This window comes from Armigeres subalbatus, chromosome 3 (genome assembly GCF_024139115.2).
Source record: "Armigeres subalbatus isolate Guangzhou_Male chromosome 3, GZ_Asu_2, whole genome shotgun sequence".
Classification (NCBI taxonomy): Eukaryota; Metazoa; Arthropoda; class Insecta; order Diptera; family Culicidae; genus Armigeres; species Armigeres subalbatus.
Genome location: NC_085141.1, coordinates 384,143,310 through 384,166,325, shown reverse-complemented (window position 1 = coordinate 384,166,325; position 23,016 = coordinate 384,143,310). Strand labels below are relative to the sequence as shown.

Genomic DNA, 23,016 nt, shown 5'->3' with positions numbered 1-23,016 from the left:
GCTGCACAATAAATACACATCAGCTGATACATTTTTTATCCTGATCACAAATCACCAGCGGCATCCGTCGACGAGAAAGGCGAGAAAATCACTCGACAACAATCCGGACGACAGACGTCCAGATGACGATTTGCCTCAGGATTTACGTTTTCCGAAAGCATGTTCGCCGTCTCTTCCTCCCCCGTCGCGCGACAGCGCTACTTCATTGGCCCGTAATTGTTTCAAGCCTGGAGGACAGTTTTCAAAATTTTCCGCCTTCGACCTACGATTATCCGGGGTTGAGTTGCTCTTAATTTCATCCCATTCCAACTAGAGAAGAATTTGTCTACATCTTTATTAGATTCGATTTAACGATTTAACAGAGAATATGTGTTCTCAGATGGAATCGGTGGTACAAAAAAACCACCCCCAAGGGTGGCACTTTTCTCGCCATTACCAATTGTCTGAGGACTTAAGGTGAGGTGCAGCGAAGCTTTTAAGTGTTTCTCATCTTTCACGTTACTTTGTGTTGTTGTATTTTTTTTATCAACATGTAGCCACATCATTCACCAAAGCGTTCGCCGGTAAGCCTCTGGCTGCTTCGGGAAGTCTTAATCAAAACATTTCAGCTGAAGCATAATATGGAAACGTTGTTGTCATCGTGGATGGAAACGATGATGACGGAAAACGAGAGCAACAAAAACGTTCGGAAACATCGTCTGGCGTGTGAGAAACAGTGCACATAAATTAATTCATTAGGCTTCCATTAAAATATTGTAAAATAAACAAAGTATAATAATGAACAATTTAGATAAATTTATTTTAATAATCATTGTCATTAGCATCGGGTGGCTTGTGCTCGGTATGAAGCGACTACGATAAATGAATGTCACTCCTTAGTGGGACCGAATACCAACACACATACGAGCAAGTGCATTGGCATTTGCATAAATATTGAACAATTATGCTGATTTTCTCACCTAGGTATCTCTATAGTGAAGCTTTCTTCAACTAGCTCAGAAGGATCTCAGAAGATGGGGTTTCAATGCGGTCCATTTGCTTAGTAGGTCGATATAGATAACTGATGACGTGATGTTTGTAGGTATAACATTTCATCGCAAATCATTTCGCCGAATTCATTTTCGCGGGCGGACATTGCGCGGAATAACATTTACCGGAATGTATCTTTTCGCGGTATGAGATTTGGCAAATCGTATCTTTTCGCGGAATGATTTTTCGCGTAATGTAACATTTCGCGAGATGCTATTTAGCAAATTGGCATTTTCTCTGAAAGAATGGATTCCAACTAGTACCTGGCCTGCTTTTCAACGTAGTTCAACTATTTGCATTTCCACAGTTGTTAATTGAAAGCTTCTCTGTGCACGCCATTACATGAGTATGTATCTTGTCTGGCGAACACAATATGGGCACACTATGCCCAGGGTGCCTAGAATGTTTTCCACTCGAGAACCTAGGCCGTACCGAGAATCGAACTCGCCATTTCCAGATGGACAATCCAATACCTTGCTTGCAAGGCTATCTGTAGACCCACATTGCAGCTAAAGATCAAGAATGAAAATTTGCTTTCTATAATTAGATGGTTGAAATAAAACAAGCTTGCCAGACGTTATTTCGAAATAAGGGCGTAAAAGGAGGGAGCGCTATTTGGAATTTGAAGCGTAAACAAAAAATGCAATCTTTTAGGCATTTGCAATCTTATGGGCATCATTTGTAATGCAATCCTTCAGGCATGTTTGATATTTAACTTACTTTTAGTCTTAAGCTGTGTCTTCTACCATTTTCGGTATTAGGGTCGTCCAAATTGTTTTCGTTATCATGGACGTCCAATTGTTTGAGTGCTGAGGCTTTAAGATGCTCTTGATGTGCCAAGAAATCTTGAAATTGTTTTAAAGGTCTAGCAACTAAATAGCAGCTATTTCAAATGATTTCACAACGGCTATGGGTCCATCTCGATAGGGGCCGTTACATTTATTACGTAAGCACTTATTGGGGGAGGGGGGGTCTGTCATTTGCTTACTCTCGCCAGTGTTGGCAAAATCTCAAATTCTCAAATCTCATCTCAAATCATACGTGAGTCAAATCCTATCAGAATCTTGGCCCAGAGTATCGCTCATGATTCGAATCGCGATTTCATTGTTAAATGTATTGAATAAAAGTTAATTCGTTCGTTTAAAACAATGGCAAATAAATCCATTTGTAAACAAAATATACACCTCGATTGCGTTTGGACGCTTTTTAGACGATTATGTGATAGAAAGTCCGGAGACCCTTAGTGTTATATACCAATCGACTCAGCTCGACGAATTGAGATGATGTCTGTTTGTGTATATGTGTGTGCGTGGGTGAATGTATGTGCGCAAAATAAAACTCACTCATATTTTAGGCACTTATCTTGATCCGATTTGTTTGCAATAAGTTGCATTCGACGAGGAATCCTGTCCTTTTGTTTCCTATTAAAAATTGGCCAGATCGGACTATGAGATCAAAAGTTATGGCCAAACTACGATTTATATACAAAAAACACGCTAAGAAATTTTCACTCATTGTTTTAGTATATCTAATGTACGAGAAAGGCACAAACACCGCTAGGTGGATCAATCAGGTTTTTTTATTTCAAAACTTTGTCTTGCACATAATATGTATGGTAAGTAAATTAAAACCAATTGAATCCTGCCCTTCACAACCAGCATTGCTTCATCGGAACAAAATAATGAATTATATGTTGAGCAAATGCTTCTGAACTAAAATCTAGGAAAACGTTCGTTAGGTTAGGAAGAGGCTCGGATGCCTCCTTTTTTAAAGAGGCTTGGAAGCCTCTTTTTTAAAGAGGCTTGGAAGCCTCTTTTTTAAAGAGGCTCGGAAGCCATCTTCATTAAAGAGGCTCGGAAGCCACCTACATTAAAGAGGCTCGGAAGCCTCCTTTTTTTAAAGAGACTCGGAAGCCTTCTTTTCTAAAGAGGCTCGGCAGCCTGTTTTAAAGAGACTCGGAAGCCTGTTTTAAAGAGGCCCTGCAGCCTACTTTCAAGAGGCCCGGAAGCCTCCTTTCAAGAGACCCGGGGACCTTCTTTCAAGAGACCCGGAAGCCTCCTTTCAAGAGGCCCGGAAACCTCTTTTCAAGTGCTTCGGAAGTCTCGTTTCAAGAGGCCCGGAAGCCTCCTTTCAAGAGCCGGGAAGCCTCCTTTCAAGAGGCCCGGAAGCCTCCTTACAAGAGGCTCGGAAGCCACCTTTCAAAAGGCCCGGAGGCCTCCTTCCAAGAGGCCCGGAAGCCTCCTTTCAAGAGGCCCGGAAGCCTCCTTTCAAGAGGCCCGAAGCCTCCTTTCAAGAGGCCCGGAAGCCTCCTTTCAAGAGGCCCGGAAGCGTCCTTTCCAGAGGCCCGGAAGCCTTGTTTCAAGAGGCCTGGAGGCCTCCTTTCAAGAGGCCCGGAAGCCTCCTTTCAAGAGGCCCGAAGCCTCCTTTCAAGAGGCCAGAAGCCTCCGTGCAAGAGGCCCTTAAGCCTCCTTTCAAGAGGCCTCTAAGCCTCCTTTCGAGAGGCCCGGAATCCTCCTTTCAAGAGGCCCGGAAGCCTCCTTTCAAGAGGCCCGGAAGCCTCCTTTCAAGAGGCCCAGAAGCCTCCTTTCAAGAGGCCCGGAAGCCTCCTTTCAAGAGGCCCGGAAGCCTCCTTTCAAGAGGCCCGGAAGCCTCCTTTCAAGAGGCGCGGAAGCCTCCTTTCAAGAGGCCTGAAAGCTTCCTTACAAGAGGCCCGGAAGCCTCCTTCCAACAGGGCCCGGAAGCCTCCTTTCAAGAGGCCCGGAAGCCTCCTTTCAAGAGGCCCGGAAGCCTCCTTTCAAGAGGCCCGGAAGCCTCCTTTCAAGAGGCCCGGAAGCCTCCTTTCAAGAGGCCCGGAAGCCTCCTTTCAAGAGGCCCGGAAGCCTCCTTTCAAGAGGCCCGGAAGCCTCCTTTCAAGAGGCCCGGAAGCCTCCTTTCAAGAGGCCCGGAAGCCTCCTTTCAAGAGGCCCGGAAGCCTCCTTTCAAGAGGCCCGAAGCCTCCTTTCAAGAGGCCCGGAAGCCTCCTTTCAAGAGGCCCGGAAGCCTCCTTTCAAGAGGCCCGGAAGCCTCCTTTCAAGAGGCCAGGAAGCCTCCTTTCAAGAGGCCCGGAAGCCTCCTTTCAAGAGGCCCGGAAGCCTCCTTTCAAGAGGCCCGGAAGCGTCCTTTCAAGAGGCCCGGAAGCCTCCTGCAATAGGCCCGGAAGCCTCCTTTCAAGAGGCCCGGAAGCCTCCTTTCAAGAGGCCCGGAAGCCTCCTTTCAAGAGGCCCGGAAGCCTCCTTTCAAGAGGCCCGGAAGCCTCCTTTCAAGAGGCCCCGACACCTCCTTTCAAGAGGCCCGGAAGCCTCCTTTCAAGAGGCCTGGAAGCCTCCTTTCAAGAGGCCCGGAAGCCTCCTTTCAAGAGGCCCGGAAGCCTCCTTTCAAGAGGCCCGGAAGCCTCCTTTCAAGAGGCCCGGAAGCCTCCTTTCAAGAGGCCCGGAAGCCTCCTTTCAAGAGGCCCGGAAGCCTCCTTTCAAGAGGCCCGGAAGCCTCCTTTCAAGAGGCCCGGAAGCCTCCTTTCAAGAGGCCCGGAAGCCTCCTTTCAAGAGGCCCAGAAGCCTCCTTTCAAGAGGCCCTGAAGCCTCCTTTCAAGAGGCCCGGAAGCCTCCTTTCAAGAGGCCCGGAAGCCTCCTTTCAAGAGGCCAGGAAGCCTCCTTTCAAGAGGCCCGGAAGCTTCCTTTCAAGAGGCCCGAAGCCTCCTTTCAAGAGGCCCGGAAGCCTCCTTTCAAGAGGCCCGGAAGCCTCCTTTCAAGAGGCCCGGAAGCCTCCTTTCAAGAGGCCGGATGCCTCCTTTCAAGAGGCCCGGAAGCCTCCTTTCAAGAGGCCTGGAAGCCTCCTTTCAAGAGGCCCGGAAGCCTCCTTTCAAGAGGCCCGGCCGCCTTTCAAGAGGCTTGGAAGCCTCCTTTCAAGAGGCCCGGAAGCCTCCTTTCAAGAGGCCCGGAAGCCTCCTTTCAAGAGGCCCGGAAGCCTCATTTCAAGAGGCCCGGAAGCCTCCTTTCAAGAGGCCTGGAAGCCTCCTTTCAAGAGGCCTGGAAGCCTCCTTTCAAGAGGCCCGGAAGCCTCCTTTCAAGAGGCCCGGAAGCCTCCTTTCAAGAGGCCTGGAAGCCTCCTTCAAGAGGCCTGGAAGCCTCCTTTCAAGAGGCCCGGAAGCCTCCTTTCAAGAGGCCCGGAAGCCTCCTTTCAAGAGGCCCGGAAGCCTCCTTTCAAGAGGCCCGGAAGCCTCCTTTCAAGAGGCCCGGAAGCCTCCTTTCAAGAGGCCCGGAAGCCTCCTTTCAAGAGGCCCGGAAGCCTCCTTTCAAGAGGCCCGGAAGCCTCCTTTCAAGAGGCCCGGAAGCCTCCTTTCAAGAGGCCCGGAAGCCTCCTTTCAAGAGGCCCGAAGCCTCCTTTCAAGAGGCCCGGAAGCCTCCTTTCAAGAGGCCAGGAAGCCTCCTTTCAAGAGGCCCGGAAGCCTCCTTTCAAGAGGCCCGGAAGCCTCCTTTCAAGAGGCCCGGAAGCCTCCTTTCAAGAGGCCCGGAAGCCTCCTTTCAAGAGGCCCGGAAGCCTCCTTTCAAGAGGCCCGGAAGCCTCCTTTCAAGAGGCCCGGAAGCCTCCTTTCAAGAGGCCCAGAAGCCTCCTTTCAAGAGGCCCAGAAGCCTCCTTTCAAGAGGCCCGGAAGCCTCCTTTCAAGAGGCCCGGAAGCCTCCTTTCAAGAGGCCCGGAAGCCTCCTTTCAAGAGGCCCGGAAGCCTCCTTTCAAGAGGCCCGGAAGCCTCCTTTCAAGAGGCCCGGAAGCCTCCTTTCAAGAGGCCCGGAAGCCTCCTTTCAAGAGGCCAGGAAGCCTCCTTTCAAGAGGCCCGGAAGCCTCCTTTCAAGAGGCCCGGAAGCCTCCTTTCAAGAGGCCCGGAAGCCTCCTTTCAAGAGGCCCGGAAGCCTCCTTTCAAGAGGCCCGGAAGCCTCCTTTCAAGAGGCCCGGAAGCCTCCTTTCAAGAGGCCCGGAAGCCTCCTTTCAAGAGGCCCGGAAGCCTCCTTTCAAGAGGCTCGGAAGCCTCCTTTCAAGAGGCTCGGAAGCCTCCTTTCAAAAGGCTCGGAAGCCTCCTTTCAAAAGGCCCGGAAGCCTCCTTTCAAGAGGCCCGGAAGCCTCCTTTCAAGAGGCCCGGAAGCATTTGTTTAAGAGGCCCGGAAGCTTTCTTCTCATGAGGCCTAGAAGCCTCCTTTCAAGCCAATTTCTACGCTTCTCGGAAGTGTCTTTTAAAGCTTGGAGCCTCCTTTTAAAAGGCCTCCTTTCAAGTGGTTTTGAAACCTTCCTTGTAGGAAGCTTGATGTAAAAACTAAATTTGTATTGGGAAGCTTCACGTAATAATGAAAATTTGAGCCAACTTCATGAAGAGCCATATATCCCGTTGGTTTTAAGGTCTATTTTTTATATCTGTTATCTGTTTCGCTTATTTTCATTCACAAAAAATAGGGGGTACCTCAATTGATGCAAAAGCTCCGAGGGGTACCACTCAAGGTACCACTGTGTTTTAGGATACATAGGGTGCGTCCATGAAATGTGTGCATAGTCATCCAAGAAATTTCTGGAATAAAGCGTCTGGTCTACACGCGTCACCAGAGATCTTGCGGCTTGTTTCATAAGTTGTACATGCCCTTTGTGGTACATAGAATAGAATGTGTTCATGGCATACGCTGATGGCAGGGATTGAAATTATCATTTCATTATCATTTAGTATTCAGCCAATAACTCATTCCAGAGGCGGAATTCCGAAAAGTGTTGTATGGCGGGCTTTTAGCGCTATTTCGCTCTAAAAATTTGTCTGGGGGTACATTGCTCTATGTTTATTATTTACAGCGTAAAACGCTAGTAACACTAAATATACTAAATGATAATTACACTTATTATCATTGAGTATATTAAGTGATACTAGCGTTTCACGCCGTAAATATTAGACATACAGCAATGTACCCTTAGACAAAGTTGTAGAGGGGAAATGGCGCAAGAAGTCCGCCATAGAACACATTTCGGAATTCCGCCTCTGGAATTAGTTATTAGATGAATACTAAATGATAATGAAATGATAAGTTCAATCCCTGGCTGATGGTCATTCAAGAAGCGCCTGAAGTAGGATCTTCAAGTCTTCAAGTCCACTAAGTCACTGCATGACTATCAGCCTGTTTTAACTGCGGGACAAGGGCCTTGAGATACTGGCCGGATTATATCAGTCCCCGATTTCGTCTACCAACCCCCCCCATTTTGTGTAACGCTAGTTGTTAAACCGACTTTGACTCTATGGAGTTCATAGACTACCTGAAACTCATAACAACAACAAGAACTACTTGGAATAAAATTAAAGGTCAAGAAGTGGTTACACAACTTGTAAATTCCTCAATAATTGCCTCCACAGCGGAGGTTGATCGACAGACCTTGACTCTATGGAGTTCGTAGACTATCTGGAACCCACGGCAACAACAAGATCCACTGGGAATACAACATGTACAAATAAGGAGTCACACAACTTGTTTATTCTTCAATAACTGCCTTCATAAAGCAGGTTGATCAGTAGATATTGGCTCTATGGAGTTTGCAAACTACCTGGAAACCGTAACAACAGCAAGAACTACTAGAAATACAAACATATAGGGTAAATCACTACTTGGGCCTATGGACCCGATTCCCGGCTCACTGCACAGAAAACTAAGGATTTATACTTTTTCCAAGCCGTAGGTTTATGATTCATAATTTTTAAAAAGTCTCCCATTTATTTCGCACAATACTCAATATTTTCCAACCACTTTAATCTTTTCTATTTGTTTGTTTCACTAGAACTAATATAAACATATTAGAATACATTTAAAAATGTATCCTCGAACTGAACAAAAATTCACCTCGGCTTAAGAACTTCTAGCCACACCGTGCTGCCAGGAAGGCCAGGAATTCTTTTTTAGTATGAAAAAAATCCTTCATCGTTCATAGGAAAACTATCTAATATGTTGACGCTATCATGTTGTTTATAATTCCCTCGATTGCAAAAAGTGAAAAAATATAGTTTCTAAGCGTTTGGAAGTAATTTGGATGAGTGAATATATCTTTTCAACCAAATAAAAATTATTTTAACCCTTAAAGGCGCAAGGCGATTTTTTAGAAATCGTCAAAAGTATTTTAACGTAAACTACCATTAAAATTATTAACATTGAACGTTTTTTCGGTTTGTTGTTTTAAAACAACATTGCGCATTTAAGGGTTAAACAATACCATATGGCATCATGTCGGCGTTGAACGTGTATATTTTTGTTTACGTCGCATTTTCTACCGTCTCGAGAGAAAATGACAGTAAGATGTTGAGAGATTGAGCGAAATTTTGCTTAGGCCGGGAACTGGTCTGGAAGTGGGCCGGATATGCAATCGCTATGACTGAAATGAGTGCTGCACATCGTTAATTTAAATCAAATGAAAGCTTTTTCAAACGATGTTTACCAAGAAAAGCTATTTTTAACCAGAAGTGAACCCCTTTGCAGTATTGCACGGCCCACGAAATTCAGGAAAAGTTGCTTCTTGTCATAAAGCGTGTACGGAATCAAATTGCATCACTTTCAAAAGTCGATAACATTTCGCCTCCTGGACTGATTTTAACGAAATTTTGTGGAAGACGGCTTCAGCATGTGTTATTCACACTGCGAGAGTTTCATTACGCAATTTCCAGTGATTTCGAAAATACAGCCGAAGGAATAGGACGTGTGCAAATAAATCTTGCTCATTCACCTCTATATTCCACATCTTATAAAAAGATGTTAGGAATCCAATTTTGTGCCTTTGACCTCAAAATCATCAGGATTGCGGCCGATCGAAAGATACTGGTCTGGAATGAAAACACGAGCTTCGGAAGGCTCCAAAATTGGCCATTATACGAAACATAAAATGTTGATTTGGCTTTTCGCGTCAACATTTCGTATTGGTTTATAACTCCAACATTTTCGATTATCTAACTAATAGAGGTAAACTTTCTGTTTTGTCGCTTCTATAGTAAAAAACCGAAATGAAAAAATCAAATAAGGCGTTGAAATCTAATTTTGGACTGATATTTGTCAGATTTTGGGAGAGCATCTATCTCATTGTTCAGGCCGGTTCACACTGCAGCACTTTTTTGATTTTTTGTTTTCGATTTTTGTAATAGTTAGAGGCGTCAAAAATATGGTTTCTTTGGGAAAGTTGACTTTAATTAAGTTAAATAATCGACTGAGACAATAAAATTCGATAACTTTTTTACTGGGATAGATTGTAGGATGAAAAATGTTAGTTAAGGACATGTACAAAATCTCATGAGTTCATTTAAGATAAAAGCTTCAACATTTCGATGTATTTGAGAATTACAATGAAACAGTTATACGTAGTCCAAGCTTACATATTGTATTTCAGTCCCTGAAAATTTCATGACAATCGTTTGATAGACTAATTTTTGGCGAGTAGTTCAAAGTGATGCAATTTGATTCCGTACACCCTTTAAATATCAATTAAATAACGCAGTCGTATGCCTGTTAGGCCGGGAATGGGGTAAGAAACCCTATCAAGAAGGGGTCACACAACTTGTTTATTCTTCAGTAACTGCCTCCATTACGGAGGTTGATCCACATGCCTTGGCTTTATGGAGTTCGTGGGTCAAACAACTTGATCACTCTTCAATAACTACCTCCATTTCGGGGGTAGATCCGTAGACCTTGACTCTATGCAGTTCCTAAGCTACCTGAAAGCCACGACAACAACGAGAACTATTTGGAATACAAACACATACCAAGGAGGGGTCACACAACTTGTTTATTTTTCAATAACAGCCTCAATTACGGAGTTTGATTAGCAGACCTTGACTGTATGGAGTCCATAGACTATCTACAACCCATGACAACAGGTAATACCACTTTGCATGCAAGCATAAATTCAATTCCTAGAACATCCGGAGTACTTAGCTCATTTAAAAATCAACCTCCGAAACTAATCCAAATTTACCTCATATAAATGCTTGAAACTTTTGTTACGCTCCTGTAGGGCCCTCCTTAGCCGTGCGGTAAGACGCACGACTACAAAGCAAGACCATGGGTGGCTGGGTTCGATTACTGGTGCCGGTCTAGGCAATTTTCGGATTGGAAATTGTCTCGATAAATGGACATAAATGTGTCATCATGTTAGCCTCATGATATACGGATGCAAAAATGGTATCTTGGCTTAGAAACCTTGCAGTTATTAACTGTGGAAGTGCTAAAATGAACACTAGGCTGAGGGGCGGCAATGTCCTAGTGGGGGATGTAATGCCAATAAGAAGAAGAAGATAAATGAACGCCATATTTCTCGAAAATTGACAATATTGTATACAAGTTTCAATCAAACTTCTTTTTAAAAAGAATCATTTGTAACGGTGAATAGTGTAATCAAAGTTATTCTATTTTTTTTTTGGCTCGAACCGCACCGAAGGCAATGGTTCCATTTACTATTTTTTGTGACACCATCCATTAGTTCATTGCATGCAATTAAACCTGCCAAAAGTAACGCTACAATAGAGTCAAATCAGATTATTCCATGCCAGTGCTTCCATTATGTCTTGCACATCCCATGTGTGGTTGCTGCTTTCCCAAGACAAGAACGACAAACACGTCGCCGATGATGGCAAATTAGCGAAGCACGACTTTCCGTGGGTGCCTAATTAATAGACTTATAAACAGGCAATGACGGCTCACACACCGTTCTTTAGTGGAAACAACCCCACGCTTTCTTTGCACATGCGAGCCTCATTCTTGGGGTGGGGTGCGACGATGCCTTCCATTCAAAAGACATAGTCGGACGTGACCAAAAACTAATAGAACAAATTGTATGCTTATTTTCCGCCGCCCAATGCATGCACCACATAGTCCCGTCCCGCTTTTCTTATTGAGGCTTCCGCTCGGCTTGTTTTCGATCGCCTCCGGGGACCTATTTGGTGGTTGCTGAAACCACCACTTGCCGACGTGCATAGTCCACTGACTGAGGCTGCCAAATGCAAGGTGCAACATTACGGTCGCCCGCAGGACACTGGCACTGACTGGCTGGGGTGGCATAATGCGAGTGTGGAGTTGGTTTTACTTTTTAAGAATTTATTTATTAGCTGAAACCGTAACCTATGATTACCGGTTGACGTAAATCATACCGATGACAACTGCGCGCACTCTCTGCGTCCCTCGTTATTCAAAGTGAGTGGATGGTGATTACTTTGTACTTACATACATGGGTTACAGTGATTTGATACGGCTCTTTTTTTTGATGAACACATCAATTATTCCTCCCCTTTTTTTATGTCGTATGGGGGTGTTGCCACAGTTTACTTTTTTACTTGTCCAAATGTTCGAATTATTAATTGGGAAGAAATGAAGCTGGAGTACGAGCAACATTGTTAAGTGTACTCGAGGTGTTTGAGCCATAAAATAGCAATTAGCGTGACACATGTCAACCCAAGAAACAAGCTCGATGCCTGCCGGATCGATTCTCCACATGTTAATGTTATATATTTTGATATATCTCCTTAAGGTTCTCTTATTTCCTTCACTTTAAATATAATTTCGTTCGATTTCTTTCAGAGTAACTATCTCATCTCAATCTCTTCATATTATATATTGTCTTGCAAGAAATCTCAAACTTATCTTTTATATAATTAATACATTTTGAAGAGACAAATCCTACATCATTAGGCTTAGGATCATTTTATTAAAATGGAATTCGGCTAAAGTGGCGGCAACTCAAATCATCTTGATTGATACGGCAGAACTAATTAAATGGGGTTTGTTCAAATTCAGGGGTCCGCGACGTTAGACATGAGATTGTAAGCCAATTCCCTGAGAACCAATTCCTCGAATGCAATTTCCCCGAACAACAATTCCCCGAATGTAACATTTTTCCGAATGAAAGAATTCCCCAAATGCTTCTCTCTCCTTTTTTAGTGCGGCGCAAAGCGATGGGTATCCAATTAGCCATGCGAGCAAAGGCGTGGGATGCTTCCGGGTGGGAAGCATTTTCAGCTTCTTGAGCACAGTGTATCCATTGTACTTGCCACACAAGACATTCATGCAACTGGCAGACAGTGTTGGGAGAACTTAAAATCTCAAAACTCATAAACGATTCAAATCAATTGTGAGTTGAAACTCACCCAACTCAGCACCTAAAAAATCATGGCTGAGTTGAATCATCCATTTGAATCAGAGAACAATGGATACTCTTGCGTGTGTAAACAACAAACTGTCTCAATCGATTTTAAACACTTTTTGGAGCGAAATGATTTTTTTTTTGGAAATGGGATACATGATGATCCGCATTAGCATGAAAAACTCAGACGTGATTCTTTCTTTTAAACGAGTAAGTTCAGGTGGGAGTGCTCTATGATTGAGATTTATGAATGATTTCACAATTGGCGTAGCTACAGGGAGGCTGGGGGGGCTTCAGCCCCCCTAGGATGTAGCTAGCCCCCCCTAGGAAATTTGTTACTACACGGAATCAAATGCATACCTACAATCATGAATAAAAAATCATGAAATCATGAATCATGCCAGTTTATTAAATCATGATTATAATTCATGATTTCAGGAACATTATTCATGGTACTACGCAATCTTCAACAGTCAGCAAAATGCATAACCGGTTATACTTCGAACACTCCCTTCCCAAGAAGTGAGAACGGATGAAAGGTAGCACCCCGGACTCTCACTCGGTGTACTCGAGTTCAAAACCCGTGTTGAACTTTTTTTTTTCGATCTCAACAACCAAATCGTAACGCATTGGTTGCGTTACGCGAAAATAAATCATGAAATCATGATTCATATTCATGGTGTATTTTCATAACATGAAAACACGTTGGATTCATGATATCATGAATTATTTTCTCATTTCCGGGAACGGATTTTTACCCGTGTATGCATACCTATTGCACATATCTAGTCCTGCTGCTGCTCTTTTCGGACGCATACAGTCGATTGATTGGACGTATACAGTCGATGTGTTTGCAAGAGGTACTTTTTATCGGGGAATTGTTCCATTCAGGGAAATTACATTCGGGGAATTGTCGATCAATCTAGACTGTTCCAGAAATTGTAAGCAAACTTGTTTTTTTTTAATATTTCGAATTATTATCATTTTTATTACAAGTTTTTGGCTACGGATGGTTTATTATCTTATCTTATTTCTTCTAGTTTTTTTTTTCGATTTCATGGAATATAAGTCACGGTTTCAAGTAGTTTCTTCAAATTTCTCATCAACATCCATACTAAATCCAGTGCATATTATTTATTCAGACTAAGGCCGAAGTGGCCTGTGCGGTATATAAAAGTCTTCTCCATTCGGCTCGGTCCATGGCTACACGTCACCAACCACGCAGCCCACGGAGGGTCCGCAAGTCATCCTCCACCTGATCGATCCACCTTGCCCGCTGCGCACCTCGCCTTCTTCTGCCCGTCAGATCGTTCTCGATAACCATTTTCATCGGGTTACTGTCCGACATTCTGGCTACGTGCCCGCCCCACCGCAGTCGTCCGATATTCGCGGTGTGAACGATGGATGGTTCTCCCTGCAGCTCATGCAACTCGTGGTTCATTGGACTCCTCCACGTACCGTCCGCCATCTGAACCACACCATAGATGGTACGCAGCACTTTCCTTTCGAAAACTCCAAGTGCGCGTTGGTCCTCCACGAGCATCGTCCAGGTCTCGTGTCCGTAGAGGACTACCGCCCAAATAACATTTTAAGTTTTATTCCTCTCTAGGAATGGTTTTCAAGATAAATTTATGAGATCTGACAATAAAACCCATGACTTCATAACAACCTTCTGATGACCACTGTAAGAGTAATATATGGCCAAGTGGCCCTCTCTAGATAACCACTATTAACCTATTATAAGAGTTATTTAGAAATCCTTTTCAAACCACCCGGAAAAGAGGAATTTGGCTGCGGCAGCTGTCAAAAATGTTGCATTAAAAAAGAGAAATAAAACTTTGCTGAAGAATAACAAAATAAATTGATGATGACAATCGTGATGAGAATGACTATAAGATAATATTTTTTCAGGTCTGTTTTTCAATTCACTTTCATCCAAATGAGGTGCGCGTTCAATTTCACGGCGGAAATCTCGCTTAACTTTTCAAAAGGACCTAAGTAACATTTTTTTCATGAATTAATTTGAATAGCGCAATCAACAGAACAACATGAAAGCTTTTGATCGCAGTACTTTATAGTAGTAGTAGATTTAATCAGTGGAAAAATAAGATTGAATACCACGTGCTCTCAAAATAATGTAGTTTTGGGCTTTTGAGTTGAAATAACCATAACAGCAAACTATGATCAATTCATGAATTTCAGTGAAAAAATACACTGTCTTAAAATGCGTCTCCATTTTCAATATGGCTATCACAAATTTCGACCAGAAAAATGTTGCCCTCAATAAATACCGTCATAAGCTCTTTGCAATGCAAATATTCTTATTGGGGTAATTCATTTGACCACATTACGACCAAAAATTGTAGCTTTTATCGAGTTTTGAAAATAGGATTTATCTCGCTCTTCATCACGACCGTAGCGCTGCTCTTAAGGTCAATAAGTGTTTGACGTTTGAAGCTTTTCCTGCTTATTTATGAGAGGTTTATTGATAGCAATAAGATCGACAATAAAACTGAGCAACTAGCTATGGCGATTGCTATTATAAATCAAATAAAAGAATTAAATAAATTCCAAGAAGCATGGAAATTGTTACTTGGGCGGTCTAATGAGCGTTTTGTAGATTGACAGTTTGGCACGGCGGCGAACTCTATTCAATCGAAGCGTCTTGCGGAGTCCAAAGTATGTACGATTTCCAGCCACTATGCGTCTCCGAACTTCTCTACTGGTAGGGGAGGAGGTTCGGTTGTGGGCACCCTTTTGTGTTTGGTCCATAACTTTGGCCCTGGTTGATCTTATGTCGACATTTGCATAGAAATCGAAAGCTAAACTTATAACCTTACTACTAGCAAAGAAATTAATATGATTTCATCGATTTAGAAAAAAATATTGACAATTTAGAAAATTTGACATTTTTGGGCATTTTCATTTCATGGTTCGGTTGTGGGCACCCTTGAAAACTGCTAAAAATAAAGAAGCATGAATAAAAACCACCCAGATTTAAAGACAAGGAATAGTTTATTCATTCTAAAAGCCAGGAGACGCTAAAAAAACTCAAATCAATTCATCTAGCAGTGATGATGCCTCCCTCGGTGCATTAAGGAGGATGTTGAAAAAAATCACATAAGAAAGGTCTAAATAGCACTTTAGGTAAATGGGTTTTAATTTTTCATTGATTTACGTTTTATTGGTATGCATCACAGTCAAAAAAAATCCTGATTAATCACCCTAGCGGCAATAGTGCCTTTCTCGTTCATTTCAAAAAATAATATTTTGGCCATAAATTTTGATCCCTTAGTCCGATCTGACGAATTTTCAATAGGAAACAATAGGAAAGCATTTCCCGTCGAATGCAATTTGTTGCAAGCAAATCGGTCAACGCTTTGTTCCAAAAAGTGTGTGTATAATGACTAGACATGCCCAAAGAACAAAAATATTAAATAAACTCATTATTTCGAACAATTATGTCAAACTAATTATAAAACTGCCTTAAAACGTTATTAAAAATAAGTTAAGGGACAAGTAAAACGATATTGAATGATTTATCAATAAAATGAGGGTGCCCATAACCGAACCAATAAAGGTGCCCACAACCGAATTTCGCAGCCTTTTTGGAACGAGAAGAAAAAAAAATCGCGCTAAAACTTTGATGGCAATTGACACTGGGCCTCAAATAGATTAAATTAACTGTGAAAATACGCATTAGAACTCACTTTTTGAATTAAATCCTTTAATTTATGACACTTTGAAAAAGGCCAAAAAAAACTTTCGTGTTGTTTTTCTTGTACGAAAAATTTATTTGTTTCTAGTTCAAAGTGAAGATACCCATCCGGTTTGATATTGAGCACAAAACATCATGCTATTATAGCAAACAAATGACGGTTGGCAGAATGACAGCATCTCTTATCTGTCAAAAGATACATAGGGGTGCCCATAACCGAACGGTGCCCACAACCGAACCTACTCCCCTATCATTTTCGGCAGTCACCAGTGAGCCCAAATACACAAATTCTTCTACCACCTCGATTTCGTCACCACCGATGCAAACTCGCGATGGGTGGCTCACATTGTCTTCTCTTGAACCTGCTCCTATCATGTACTTCGTCTTGGACGTGTTGATGACTAGTCCGATCCGCTTAGCTTCCCTCTTCAGTCTGATGTAGGCTTCCTCCATCTTCTCAAAGTTACGTGCCATAATATCTATGTCGTCGGCGAAACCAAATAGCTGGACGGACTTATTGAAAATTGTACCACTCGTGTTAATCTCTGCTCTTCGTATTACCCCTTCCAAAGCGATGTTGAATAACAGACACGAAAGACCATCACCTTGCCGTTATCCTCTGCGCGTTCCGAAGGGACTCCAGAATGCCCCTGAAACTCGAACTACGCACATCACCCGATCCATCGTCGCTTTGATCAAACGTATCAGTTTATCCGGAAATCCGTGTTCGTGCATTAGCTCCCATAGCTGGTCCCGATCGATTGTATCATATGCGGCTTCGAAGTCGATAAATAGATGATGTGTGGGCACGTTGTATTCGCGGCATTTCTGCAGTACTTGGCGAATGGCGAACACATGGTCCGTGGTACAGCGTTCGCCCATAAAACCCGCCTGGTACTGCCCTACAAACTCCCTTGTAATTAATGCTATTCAACGGCTTAAAATGTGAGAGAGTACCTTGTAGGCGGCGTTCAGCAATGTGATTGCGTGGTAGTTGCTACAATCCAGCTTATCGCACACGACATCTTCCAACCACTCCTGCGGCAAAACTTCCTCCTCCCAAATATTGGTAATGATCCAGTGCAGCGCTATCGTCTTTTAATAATCGAACCACTTGATGTGAGAAGAAGAATCGCCCAAGCAAAGATTGAAGGGAAATTGCTCACAAGTGACATCGGTTGTCCTGTATTGGTGGCCCAAATTCAAATATATGGACTAGAAAGACCGCTTCGTCACCGTAACTTCCTTTTCCTGGAGTCGAGGAGCAGCAAATATGCCTCGAACGAGCCCGTCCTTGCTATCTGCCAGCAATTAAATCAATACTGACGTGTTTCGTCAACGACTACTAGAAGTTTTTCGTACCACCGGACGTTTAAATTAATAACAGAATAAGTCATATTCATTGAGACAACCATTGTCAGTTGAATAATAATTAAATAACAACAATAACAATGAAATAACAACAATTTATTCGACTCCACGACACAGTTCGTGAAGAAGTTCACATAAATATTTCAGGATATTGGGAGTTCTTTTGATTTTGACTTGAAATGAAATAGTACGGTAACAGAAGGCATATTAGTATAAGGTGTAGGATAAAGAATGGATACGGAATGAACTCTATTTCCAGGTCTAGCGATTACTAGAACATGGGAAGTATAGCATATGATACATAATAGAAGAATTTAACGGCTCTGTGATTGATCCAACGACTTTCTGCGTATGAAGTAGAAGCGGTAGCTTTATGACCATCAAGGGCGTAGTTACTTTCGGAAAAAAAACTTCAAGAGATTTATTCACGATGGAACTTCTTTAACTCGTGAATGAATGTCAGGAAGGGTGAATTACCGTTTGGCCGAAGGCCACTAGGCCGAAAGTCGTCCTGGCGAATGGGTCATTTGACCAAACAAATTATTGGCTGAAACCTATATGGCCGAATGTTATTTTGCCAAAATGGACATTAGGCCGAAAATATCGTTCGGAAGAACTGGTCATTCATTCCGTAAAAGGTAATTTGGCCAAAGAAGTCGTTTTGCCGAACGTGTTATATGGCCGAAAACGTCGTTTGGCTGAACTGGTCATATGTATTTTATTTTTTTTTGTTTTTTATGGTTTATGCTAATGTAAAAACAACACCCATCGTATCCAACCTTTTCGGGCTGACCGAAAAGAACATTCCCTAACAACAATTGCAACCGAACGTGTACGAGCAACGTACGAAAAGTAGTCAGTTGGACATAGTCCTGATGATGGGCAACATCGCGCCCGAAACCGGTCGACTTGAAAGGTAATTTAAAAAAATCTTAGTTGCCGAGTGTAAAAACGATAAGTGTTATGTCTTGTCTCGCGTCGCGTTTTATTAGTGTGGTCATATGATCGAAAATGTTATTTGACCGAAAGGGTGTGCAGTGAAAAATGTCGTTTGGCCGAAAATTTCACTTGGCGGAACAGATCATATGGCATATACTTCGCACCACTCAATTCTTACTTCACATCACTTAATTTTCACAGCGAGAAATAAGGAATGAGAAGTGGCAAGTCTCTCTGCTCACTCCTCTTTTTTTCATTCTTCACTTGTATTTATCACTTCTCACTTCTTACTTTTCACAGTGAGGTTTGATGAATGAGAAGTAGGGAGTATAAAGTGGTAATTGAAAAGTGTTTCACCACTTTTTTTTCATTGCTATTTTGTGCTTGCCACTTCTCGCAGTTAGGAGTGGTAATGAGAAAAGTGGGTAGTGAGAAATAAGATATATCTAATATCTATCTAATATATTAGGAGTGAGTGTAAGATGCATCACTTTGCAGTTATTTTTCATAGTGAATAGCTAGAAGTGAGCAATAAAGAGTACAAAGTGCTAAGTGAAACGCGTTACTTCTCACTTCCCATATTCTGGTTTTCAACTTTTCCTTCGTCACACGCAGAACACACGCAGCCTCAAACATATTCTAAGTAAATGCAAACATAATTTCAGTTTGTTCTGGCAAAAAAACATAAATATGGCTAGAACAAACATATTGTCGCAATAAAAACAAACGCAAATCATGTTTAAATCCAATACCGCTTATAATATTTCACCATCATTCTCCTTCTTCTTCTTCTTCTTCTTCTTCTTCTTCTTCGTCTTCTTCTTCTTCTTCTTCTTCTTGGCATTTCATCCCCACACTGGGACAGAGCCGCTTCGCCGCTTAGTGTTCATTAAGCACTTCCACAGTTATGAGCTGCGAGGTTTCTTAGCCAAGTTACCATTTTTGCATTCGTATATCATGAGGCTAGCACGATGATACTTTTATGCCCAGGGGAGTAGAGACAATTTGCCAACCCACCACCCGAGCAACACACACGTGATATACCAGTTTCTTTTACCTATACGCAACTAAATTTGGTCACACTTGAGTTGCATCAATCAAATCGATCCGAATTGTGCTGCTAGGACATTTCGGCCAAACAAGGCTTTCGGCCAAATGACCTATTCGATCAAACGACTTTTTCGGTCAAATGACCTGTTGGGTAGAATTGTTTTGTCATACTTTATTCTTCACGGAAATTTTATTCACTTTCTGTAACCTTTGATATAGTGAATAAGATTTTTGTCAGAAAAAAAATCGTTTACCCGTGTTGTACCCAACTTATGCGAATACCCGGCTGAACTAATTTGTAACTATTTCTCATAAATGCCAAAAGTTTTATTTAGAATTGAAAATGATATATTCAGTTCAATTTGAAGTCAATATAATATTAGTGCACAGACGGAAGGATCAAATTAAATGGTGCGAAATTGGGCATGTTTCACGTAGGACGCAGAACATTTGCAACATCCGAGTTTGTGCTTGTTCGGTCCATAAGTAAAAGCTTTTCGAGAAGTATGCAGAACGATCGCGCGATCATCCAAAAATTGTTGGGCATTGTGTGGCCGGTAAATGAATTAAGTTGTGCGCGTTTGGTTGTATTTGAGGTTAGCACACCGGTTCGATAGAAAAGAAAGTGAGTATGGTAACCGTACCCTTAGTGGAGGTAGCACCAATAGTGGAGGTAGTGGGGTTTTAATGAGATTTACCATATTTATACATTTTACGATGGTTTCAGTTGATGCGCCGTGCTTTAAATATCTTTTTAAATGCAACTTATCTTAGGATTTCGCTTGAAAAACTACTCCCTTGCACCTATAGTGGTGCAACTGTACCAATAGTGACGAGTCTCATAAGAAACCAATGGATAGCACCACTATGGAAACCAAAATGATTTTTTACCGCCACTAAAGGAACAGTGTACCCATAGTGGTGCAAGCAATATTTGTTAATTGTTGATGTTAAATGACATCTATCTCATTTTTGTTAGCAAATTTATTAGTTTATCTATTGACTAAGATATTAAAACTTTAAGTTTCCCATAACTATCAATTTTTTTAAAAATATTTTCTTTTGTGGATCTACTAATACCTCCACTATTGGTACCGTTACCCTAGAACATTTAAAATGCGCTTAATTTTATCCCATTCATTAGATCGCATCGCTTACCGAAGTGAATCCGATGGTATGCTCAGTGATAAAAAAAAACTACTAACGAAAGATCGAAAGAGACAGGAATTTTTATTTTAAGCCTACGCTTTGATACAGAGTTATAGCAAGTTCGAGTTTCAGGGGCTTTATCGAGCCCCTTCGAAACGCGCAGAAGGTTACGGCAAGGTGATGGTCGTACGTGTCCGCTATTCAACATCGCTTTAGAGGGAGTAATACGAAGGGCAGGGATTGGCACGAGTGGAACGATTTTCACGAAGTCCGTCCAGTTATTTTGGTTTCGCCGACGACATTGATATCATGGCACGTAACTTTGAGAGGATGGAGGGAGCCTACATCAGACTGAAAAGCGAAGCTAAACGGATTGGACTAGTCATCAACACGACGAAGACGAAGTACATGATAGGAAGAGGTTCGCAAGTCGCTCCGATCGAATAGAATTCGCCGCCGTACCAAACTGACTATCTACACAACGCTTATTAGACCGGTAGTTCGCTACGGACACGAGACCTGGACGATGCTCGTGGAGGGCCAACGCGCACTTGGAGTTTTCGAAAGGATTGTGCTGCGTACCATCTATGGTGGGTGGCAGATGGCGGACGGTACGTGGAGGAAGCGAATGAGCCGGGAGGCGGGAGAACTATCCATCGTTCACACTGCAAAAATCGGAAGACTGCGGTGGGCCGGGCACGTAGCCAGAATGTCGGAAAGTAATCCGGTGAAAATGTTTCTCGACAACGATCCGACGGGAACAAGAAGGCGAGGTGCACAGCGGGCAAGGTGGATCGATCAGGTGGAGGACGATTCGCGGACCCTCCGCAGACTGCGTGGTTGGCGAAGTGCAGTAATGGACCGAGCCGAATGGAGAACACTTTCATGTATTGCACAGGCCACTCCGGCCTTAGTCTGGTAATAAATAAAAATATAGCAAAAAAATTGACGAAGACATCATTTCGAATGGTAATATTTTTCACCTGCTTTGAGTTGCAGACGTTAAAGTGTGTTAGTAGAGCTAGTCTCTCCACCTACTCTAAATTCCCACAATTAAATTTAAGATGGTTTAATCGAACAGGGGTTAAAAATTAATATTCGCTCAAAACTCGTTAATCAAAACATGGCTGATATTGACCATCTTCACATAATCAGAATGCGTTCCATCGATTTCAATATTTTTTATTCAAAGCTTCAAAAGTAAGGGGAAACATCAAAATTTATAACAATGTTTCTTATTCTCAAATTTTGAACAAAATTCTGATATTCCATGCAAGTAAAAGACTTTTAAAAAGCTTCATTTTGCACTTTATAAGACTATGGAGAGACCTCTGCACGTCTCGTTTTGAGAAGTGTGCGGTATTGGGAGGTGTGTGGCATCTCCCTCTAAATATGTATAATAGGGTGATTCAAAAAACACTTTTTCAAATTTTCTTATGGGCCGCCCTCTTATTCGGTTCTATTTGATGCCCTGATGCTCTGGACAAAATTTCAGCCAAATCGGTCAAAGTTTGGGCAGTGCTAAACTCGTTGGAAGCATACATTTGTATGCAGAAACATCCCAAAAAACAGTGATTTGCAGCTAGACGGCACAACTTACGATCAAGAACCATGATACTCATTCAGTTCTTGTAAAATAAAATACAGATTGTCATGCTGAAAATCGCGAGAAGGTAAGAGTTTCTTAGGCAAATATATTAGCATTTTACTGGGGTGATGTAGGGGTGAATTTATTTCTTTTCAAAGGTAAAAGAAACGAAATTTGCTCAAACCCCACTTCAGAGAAATGCTAATAACTTCGCCGGACAAACTCTAATCTTTTCGCGGTTTTCAGCATAACATTCTGTATTAAATTCTTCACGATCTGAATGAGTATCATAATTCTTCATCGTAAATTGTGCCGTCTAACTGCAAATCACTGTTTTTGGATGTTTCTGGATACATTTCTTCAAATAAACTTCCAACGAGTTTAGCACCGTCCAAACGTTGACCGATTTGGCAGAAATTTTGTCCAGAGCATCAGGGCATCAAATAGAACCGAATAAGATGGCGGCCCATCAAAGAAATTGAAAAAAGTTTTTTTCATACTAATTTGGGCCACCCTAATGTATAACCTTGTTTCGATTTCCCATTAATTCTTCAAATTGTAAATTACTTTGAAAAGTTGAATTTATAAAATAGGTAAAAAAAACTTCCGATTCAACATATTACATCTTAAAACCTTATGTTGGTTCCGTTTAAATTGTGACTCCTATTAATATCGTTCACATTCTGGATGCCACCTTCTTTTGTCAACATATTCTTCGACCAATGCCTATGATATAACACATATACGGAAAGACCTATAAAGGACCTAGAAGTTTCCTCAACGGGCCTTGGCACACACCACACCTTGGCATCCTTAGAGTCCTCTTTAGAGCGGTGCGGTATATACATTGGAAAGCAGCAGAATCTGATAAATAAATAAACCCCTTAGCAGCCTCGTATCGGCAGTCAGGAAGGCTCTTGCAGGCACGGAAGATGGGCAGAATAAATGAGACCGGAGGCGAATAGCAACGCAATAGGGTTGCGAACATCGTTGCCGTTTCGGGGTT

At 42.3% G+C, this 23,016-nt stretch overlaps 1 protein-coding gene across 1 annotated transcript in view; it reads left to right on the top strand.

The window, feature by feature from the left end:
• LOC134222944 (uncharacterized) overlaps positions 1 to 23,016 on the top strand; it is a 44,960-nt gene that overhangs the window by 5,770 nt on the left and 16,174 nt on the right. The gene's annotated exons all lie outside the window — the stretch shown is intronic.